Here is an 8,799-nt window from a genome sequence, read left to right on the forward strand (position 1 = left end):
TTAGGGAGACTGTCCTGACCACAGCGATGTGCTGCAGTATATGTGTTTTGCACCATGTCTCCCCCACCCCAATGTCCAGGCTTAGGAGTGGATCCTTGGAAGCCAACCTGGCTGGCAAGTAGCAGTGATAACCTGGGGACAAAGATGAACTCAGCCAACCAGACTCTGTCCTTAGGGGTGTGTGGGAAGAACTGGCAGGAGAGGGCAGGAGGAGTGTGGCTGAGTCCCGTGAAGGATGGAGAACGAGAGTGGAGCCCGGAGACCCTGCTGCCAAAGTGCCCAGAGCTGCCTCAGCTCTGAGATGCCCTCCAGCTCTTGTCTCTGGGAGACCTGGCCAGACTGTGGGCACTGTTCTTGATTTCTAAGACCCAGCTCCCCTTCAGGGTAGCCAGTCTACAGGATGGCGCCATGATCCTTGCCTCCTGGGATTTGCTCTTGTGTGGTCCCCTCCCACACTGAATAGGGCTGACTTGTGTCACCAATAGGATATTGCAGAAGTAATAAGATGTGGCTTCCAGGGTTAGGGCATAATAGATAACTAATATACACACCCTTTTTGTGTCTTTACAATAAAAATTTTTTGCATTGATTTGCATGTAAATACTTGCTATTTACTATAACTGCTGCTTCTGTTGGTCAGTCTTCTCCCATCCACATACTAGGGTCAGTTTATGCCCTGGGATTAGCATCTGCTCCAATGGAAGCATAGAAAAAGAGGAAGATCTCTACCCACCCCACCTCCCTCTCTGTATATTAAATATTCTGATAAAACGTTATACATGTTTGGTGTATGACAGTTGTCTAAGTGCTGATGTGTCATTTGAGTCTCTTAGCAATAGCCCTATATAGTATGTAACACAATATCTTAGATACTGTTACAGCTATTGATGAACTTTACATTGAGAACTTTTGCATGAATGCACAGATCAAGCATGGTTCACAGCTCTGACATCTATACATAGGATCAATAAGTTTGTTAATTCAACAAATATTTACAAAGTTCCTACTATGTGTAAGGAGTTAGAAGAGATACAGAGAAGAAGCAGAAATTATTTTGCCTTCAGGGAATTTATAATCTAGTGCACTTTAAAACATGTACAAAAATAATGAAAATACCAGGCAGAAATTTCACAAGCCCTAACCCCGGGGACTGATCACCGATCTTGTTTTGAATGTTATACTAAAAGCTTTAAATGGATAATCTTCTCTGCTAGAATGTAAGCTCCATGACGACAGGAACTTGTCCCTAACTCCCATGCCCAGAATGGTACTTGGCACACAAGAAATATTTATTTAGTGAACCTCACTGAATCCTCATCATGACCTTAGCAGAGAAAAACAGGGTAGCCATATGGTTAGGCTTCAGGTTCTAGAATCAGTCTCCTGGATTTGGATTGTACCCATTGCTGGGATGTGATCTTGGAGAAGTTACCTAACTTCTCTGTGACTCACCTTCCTGAGTGACAAATGATCATTGTACCTACTAACAGTACTTCACAGAGAATGCAGACAATAATTCCTGTAAAACACTTGGAAACCCTGCCAGGCACGTGAGAAGTGCTAAAATGTCAACCCCCATCACTGTCTCTGATCCCCATTTTACAGACAAAGACACGGAGGCTTGGAGATGTTCATTAAGCTGCCCCGAGGCTTTTAACTGTATTCCTCTAATGTCTCCAAAAAAGGTGGTAAAGAAAGGCAGATGTGATTAGTGTCAGACTGTTTTCTTCTGAAGTAAAGATAAGGAAGAGGTAGTTCTCATCCAGAGACGGGATCAATTAGAGAGCCTGTTCTGAAAACAGTCCGTTCTACACCAGAGGTCAGCTGGGATTCCAGCCACAAGCTGCTGTTAACCTTTGTCCTCCCGGAGGCTTGCTTCTTCCCGGTGGAGAAGCCCTGCCCCGGGGATGGGCTCCCCACTGGCGCAGCCATTTTGGAACGACTCACCAGGCAGTTTATAGCACAATTTAGAAAGACCAGGGATAGCAGGATTAGCAATCAGGCTGTCTGCTGATGCAAACTCTATTTGGATACAACAGTGTTTTAAAATAACGTCAAATACAATTACTGCCCTGAGGATGGGCCTGGCTGAAGGACTACAGAAATATCCTTCAAATAGTTCATTAACTAATTATGGAGCTCCACAAACAGAGCCCAGGGCAGGGCAGGAGCCGTGGGGCTGATTCACAGGGCTGAGCTCAGGGGCCCACAGAGAGGTGTCGGTGGCTCTCCTCTGGTGCTGCCATCCTGAGATGTCCTTTTGATTGACAAAGAGACTCTCTCCCGTCTTGCTGTCTTCCTGGGCAGCCACGGGAAGGTGCCATGCGAGGCCCAGGAACACTCCATGCCAGGTTCATGTGGCTTCCCAAAGCTCTGCTCCCTTCCCTGGCTGCCCCGCTTATAACTGAAGACAGAGTCTCGGGGCACCGACAAGGCACGCAAGTGGCCGGTCACGCATTTAGCTGATGAATCTGCTGTCTTGGCTGCTTTTGGGGGAGCTCGGGTGCCACATAGAAGAAATATGCATTAGGGACAAAAAGGCACCCACCGCCTCGCTGCCTGGGAAACAGCCAAAGGAACTTGAACTCTGATTGCACAGGACAGAGGTGGTTACCCCTTGTGCTAGGCTGTCTCATTGCCAGCAAATGGGGACCTTATAAACTTGTTTAAAGTTATAAAAGTGTTTGCAAGTACCTGAGAGCTCTGTGGCTTTGATCACCACTCTTTGAACTGTGGTTTCCTCGATGGTACCTGGAGATATTGCTGGTACCTACCTTCAAGGGTTATTGGAGCAAATGAAGCAGGGAATGTAAAGTTTTTAGCATAATGCTTGATAAAAAGCTTAAGAGATATGTGAGCTATTATTATTCTTATTGTCATGTAACCATGCACACACTCTTTCATTTATCCTTAGGTGGAGAGCACATTCAGGCTCCTTTCCCCTGAAAAGTGTACCTTCTGCCTACAGTCAGTCCCTAGGGTAATCTGGCCAGCCTTGCAATGGTTCTCAAGACTGACTAATCAATATTCTTATTCTGAATTTTCAAAATCAATGACAGTTGCTCTACCTCCTGACAGGGAAAGACACCCCAGCAGCTTCTGATTAGAATTGGCATACACCCCTGTACGAATTGAATAGTGTCTCGCCAAAATTCATGTCCACCCAGAAGCTGTGAATGTGACCTTATTTGGAAATAGGGCCTTTGCAGATGTAACCAAGTTGAGGTGAGGTCATACTGGATTAGGATGGACCATAAATCCAATATGGCTGGTGTCCTTGTAACAGGGAAATTTGGACACAGAGACATAGACACAGAGGGAAGACAGCCATGTGAAGATGGAGGCAGAGATGGGAGTGATGCAGCCACAAGCCAAGGAATGCCGGGGCCATCAGAAGCTGGAAGAGGCAATGAAGGTTTCTTCCCTAGAACCCCTGCAAGGAACATGGCCCTGGTGACAACTTGATTTTGGACTTCTACACTCCAAAACTGTGAGAGAATATGCTTCTGTTGTTTTAAGCCATCCAGTTTGTGGTACAGGCATACCTCATTTTATCGTGCTATGCCTGACTGTGCTTCACAGTTATTGCATTTATAAAAAATTGAAGGTTTGGGGCAACCTGGCATCAAGCTAGTTTATTGGTGCCATTTTTTCCAACAGCATGTGCTCACTTTCTGTCTCTTTGTCACATTTTGGTAGTTCTTGCAATATTTCAAACTTTTTCATTATTATTTATCTGTTATGGTGATATGTGATCTATAAACTTTGATGCTACTATTATAATTGTTTTGGAGTCCCACAAACTGCTCCCATATAAGATGAATTTAATTGATAAATGTTGTGTGTGTTCTGACTGCTCCAGCAACTGGCCATTTCCCCATCTCTGTCCCTCTCCTTGGGCCTTCCTATTTCCTAAGACACAACAATATTGAAATTAGACAAATTAATACCCCTACAATGGCCTCTAAGTGTTCAAGTGAAAGGAAAAGTCGCACATCTCTCATATTAAATCAAAAGCTAGAAATGAATTCGCTTAGTGAGGAAGGCATGTTGAAAGCTGGGAAAGGCAAACAGCTAGGCCTCTTCCACCAGTTAACCAAGTTGTGAGTGCAAAGAAAAAGTTCTTGAAGGAAATTAAAAGTGTTACTCCAGTGAACACACGAATAATAAGAAAGAGAACAGCCTTATTGCTGGTATGGAGAAAGTTTTAGTGGTCTGGATAGAAGATCAAACCAGACACAACATTCCCTTATGCCAAAACGTAATCCAGAGCAAGCCCTAACTCTCTCCAAATCTATGAAGGCTGAGAGAGGTGAGGAAGCTGCAGAAGGGAAGTTTGAAGTTAACAGAGGTTGGTTCATGAGGTTCAAGGAAAGAAGCCAACTCTGGATAACAGCTGTAGCAAGTTATCCAGAAGATCTAGCTAAGATAATTGATGAAGGTGGCTGCATTAAACAACAGATTTTCAATGTAGATGAAACAGCCTTCTATTGGAAGAAGGTGCCATCTAGGATTTTCCAAGCTAGAGAGAAGTCAAAGCCTGGCTTCAAAGCTTCAAAGGAAAAGCTGACTCTCTTGTTAGATGCTAATGCAGCTGGTGACATTAAGTTGAAGCCAATGCTCATTTACCATTCCAAAAATCCTAGGACCCTTAAGAATTCTACTGTATCTACTCTTCTTGGGCTCTAAAAATGGAATAACAAAGCCTGAATGATAGCAATCTGTTTATATCATGTTTTACTGAATATTTTAAGTCCATGATTGAGACCTACTGCTCAGAAAAAAAAAACTCCTTTCAAAATATGACTGCTCACTGACAAAGCACTTGGTCACCTAAGGGCTCTGATGGAAATGTACAACAAGATTCATGTTGTTTTCATCCTGCTAACACAACGTCCATTCTGTAGTCAAGGAATCATTCTGACTTTCAAGTCTTATTATTAAAGAAATACATTTTGTAAGGCTATAGTTGCTGTAGATAGTGATTCTTCTGATGGATCTGGGCAGAGTTAATTGAAAACCTTCTGGAAAGGATTCACCAATCTAGATGCCATTAAGAACATTCATGATTCATGGGAGGAGGTCAGATATCAATATTCACAGGAGTTAGAAAGAAGTTGATTCCAACCTCACGGATGACTTTGAGGGGTTCAAGACTTCAGTGGAGGAAGTAATTGCAGTAGAAATAGCCAGGGAACTAGAATTAGAAGTAGAGCCTGAAGATGTGGCTGAATTACTGCAATCTCATGATAAAACTTGAAGGGGTAGGGAATTGCTTCCTATGGACAAGCAAAGAAAGAGGTTTCTTGAGATGGAATCTAATCCTGGTGAAGATACTGTGAACATTATCGAGATGCGAACAAAAGATTTAGAATATTGTAAAAACTTTTGATGTTTTAGTTTTCTAGCCTGCTCTAGTATTAGCTTACAGCCTTGAGGCTGGGAAAATGTCCAAATCAAGGCATCATCAAAGCGATGCTTTCTTCCTGGTGACCGGCAACTGGTGATCCTTGGCAAGGCAGATAGTGGTGTCTCTTGGTCTCTTCCTTCTCTTCTGAGTTCTATTTCAGCTTCTTGCTTCCTGTAGCTTTCTCTCTCTTTGTCTGAATTTCATGCTCTCATAAAAGACTCCAGTAATAGGATTAAGACCCATCCTGATTGAGATGGGACACACCTTAGTGAAGTAACCTCATCAAAAGGTCTTACTTACAATGGGTTCACACCCACAGGAATGGGTTGGATTTAAGAACATGTTTTTCTGGGGTACATGTAGCTTCAAACCATTATAGTTGATACAGCAGCAGCAGGATTTGAAAGGATTGATTCCAATTTTGAAAGAAGTTCTACTGTGAGTAAAATGCTATCAAACAGCATTGCATGCTACAGAGAAATCTTTCGTGAAAGGAAGAGTCACATTAATGTGGCAAACTTCATTGTTGTCTTATTTTAGGAAATTGCCATAGCCACTGCAACCTTCAGCAACCACCACCCTGATCAGTCAGCAGCCATCAACACTGAAATAGGACCTTCCACCAGCAAAAAGATTATGACTCACTGAAGGCTCAGATGATGGTTAGCAATTTTTAGCAATAAAGTATTTTAAAATTAAAGTATGTATATAGTTTTTTAGACACAATACTATTGCATACTTAATAGACTACATAACTTTTATATGCACTGGGAAACCAGAAATTTTGCTTTATTGCGGCAGTCTGGAACTGAATCCTCAATATCTCTGACTGTACTGCCCTGTTTTTAATTTTCCTCCACAGTGAATGCTAGACATTTCTGGGGCCAAAAAGATGAACATTTCTCAGCCTCGTAAACACACCCCTCTGGATTCAGCACAGGGAGCATGAACATCCCAACAGCTTCCTGTGATCAGCTTGAATGGTCCGGGCTGCAAGCTTGGAAATTAAATTGTAGAAGTAGTTTCTTCCATCCTGGAAGCTGTTTCAATGACAGTTTCTTGCAGGTGAACCTCAGATAAACGGCAAACAACAAGCCCTGGTGCTTATGTCTCAAGTCTGAACAACGGGAATCTTACCATGACACCTGGAGGTCAAGGATGAATGCCACAAGCCTGCACCAAACACCTGTCCACATCTGGGTAGAGTCTGAGCAACCTCAGGGGAGCCAGGCCTAGGTCCCATCCGTAAAGTCCAAGGGGGAGGCTCATTAACAGGTCATGTGGATATAATAAGCTAGGATGGCGGCAAGCCCTGGTGCTGTGAAAGCATTAGCTCAGCTTGGGTTGGCTTGGTGACAGCTGAGCTCAGTCTCCAAGATTAAGTAACAGTCACCCATGTGAAGAGAGGTGGGAGGGGCATTTCGGGCAGAGGGAGCTCATGGGTCATTGTGGGTGTCAGTGAAGTGTTAGTGTGTGTTTTAAAACATTGCCTTTTATCCAAGTGCTGCTGCATAAAAGGTTGCAGCCAGTGACTTGACTTTTTCAGGCTACTTCAGGGAGTGCTACCCTTCAGTTTAGAGGCCTTCAAAGGGACACATTCCTCCCTCAATGTCCCCATGCTGTGCAGTGAGCTCAGCACATACATCATCATACACTAAGGAAACCAGGGCTGCTTGCTCCTGAAGGTTCTTGACCAACATTTCCTCCTTCCAGGGCTCCCTCCTCTCAGGAGCTCTGCTGATGACATTAGAGGCTTATTTACTGCCTTCCACGGGCAAGGCTGCACGTAGGAAAAAGGCACCCGGCTACAAGGGACCCAGCCTGGGTTTTCATTCACTGTCATAATGGAACTTGGAACTGAAAGTTTGTGCTGCCCCTCTCAGTTTTGAAAATGAAAATGAAGGGAAGACTTAAAAATATTACTGCATTTATTTTTTATGATAACTATAACACAGATTCAAGTTTTTGTTTGTTTGTTTTTTAAATAAAGCTCAAATAGAATAGGAAAGTGAAATTGAGTTACTTTACTTCTCCTGACCTCAATTTCCTAATCTGTAAATGAGAGATAAATTAAAATCACTTGGAACACCGTCTGTGCAGAACCACCACAAGCCATGTGTTAGCCCATCCTAGCCTTTCCGCTTCCCAGAAATGACCTAGGATCTCTTTCCAGAAATATTCCATGCTTACAAGAAAAATACATTTACACACATGAACACAGAGAGATGTTACCTTTAATGCTCTGTGACTTGATGTTTTCACTATCATTTATCTTGCATAGTGATTCCCGTATTTTTTTTAGATGATGGGACAGTAGTTTAATGAATGGGTATACCGTGATTTATATGATCAAAAGGGAACATTTGAAATATAATTACATATTGTTCAGAGGTCTGAACAATATTTGAAAATACATGCCAACAACAATTTGAACAATTCAAACATTATTTACAACATTTACAAATCTTGTAGACTTGACCCACATTATGTACCAAGTGCTGCTGATTGGCAAACTGGAACTCAAGAGCACCATAGGCTGAAATGCACTTGCCTAATGGGGCAGGGTAAGAGCAGTGTAAGTTACTATGCTTGTTCCTTATTAATTTGGAACAGAATGGAATGTTAAAAGAGTTGTAATGGTTGTTTGTGGGCTTTAAACTGCAATATAAAAGGACCAGTGGTTTTACTATTAAATTTTCCATTTGGCTTCCTGGCACCTCAAATTCAATCAGTCTCCAGCTGATCAGAGGTACTTTGAAATGTGCCAAGTCTTAATTGAAGTGGAAGTGTCTGAAGCCAAAGTTAATACCAGGAGCAACAGGGAGTCATATTTATGGAGGTAAACTGTTGCTAGCTCTGCATTTCAACTACTTTTTGCTCCTGGGGTAAAATTAAATTCGAATGGCAGATGGGATGGTCAGGAGCTGAGCTGGATTGGGCCAGAGGTGCTGCTCTGGCGATTCTGCTGAGCTTTGGGTTCCCCTGCACCTAAGAAAAAAGTTCTGCTCTGGGGCCCAGAGAAGCACCCAATATGCCTTCCGTCCATAACTATGAGGTCTATGGAATGCACCTGGTACTGGTGCTGGAAAATAGAGGAACAATGAAGGATGAAACATGCTCCCTGCCATGGTGGAGCTTGGATTCTAGTTGGGGAGACTGACATATACAAGTAAATATATTGCTTACGATTTGCACTATGAACTACAGAGTAACTACGGGATTCATTTGTCATAGGTTAGGGAGGGGATGTTTAAGCTGAGATCTGATGGATGAGAAGGGCCTAGCCCCAGGGAAAACTGAGATAGACCATTCTAGACAAAAGTAAGAACAAGAGCCATTGTCTTGGGTTGGGAAAGAGCACAGTCTGCTTGATGAACCAAGAAAAGCCC

General features: G+C 42.9%; 1 long non-coding RNA gene across 6 annotated transcripts in view; it reads left to right on the forward strand.

Moving 5' to 3' along the window:
• Positions 1-7,375, forward strand: part of LOC119510141 — a 29,491-nt gene extending 22,116 nt beyond the window's left edge. For 4 of the 6 annotated variants that reach the window (XR_005211825.1, XR_005211828.1, XR_005211823.1 and 1 more), the window contains one exon: positions 5,951-7,375. This is a non-coding gene — a long non-coding RNA (uncharacterized LOC119510141). The remainder of the gene's footprint in view (positions 1-5,950) is intronic. The other 2 variants (XR_005211827.1, XR_005211824.1) reach the window with 2 other exon arrangements.
• The last annotated feature ends 1,424 nt before the right edge of the window (positions 7,376-8,799 follow it).

This window comes from Choloepus didactylus, chromosome 15 (assembly GCF_015220235.1).
Source record: "Choloepus didactylus isolate mChoDid1 chromosome 15, mChoDid1.pri, whole genome shotgun sequence".
Classification (NCBI taxonomy): Eukaryota; Metazoa; Chordata; class Mammalia; order Pilosa; family Megalonychidae; genus Choloepus; species Choloepus didactylus.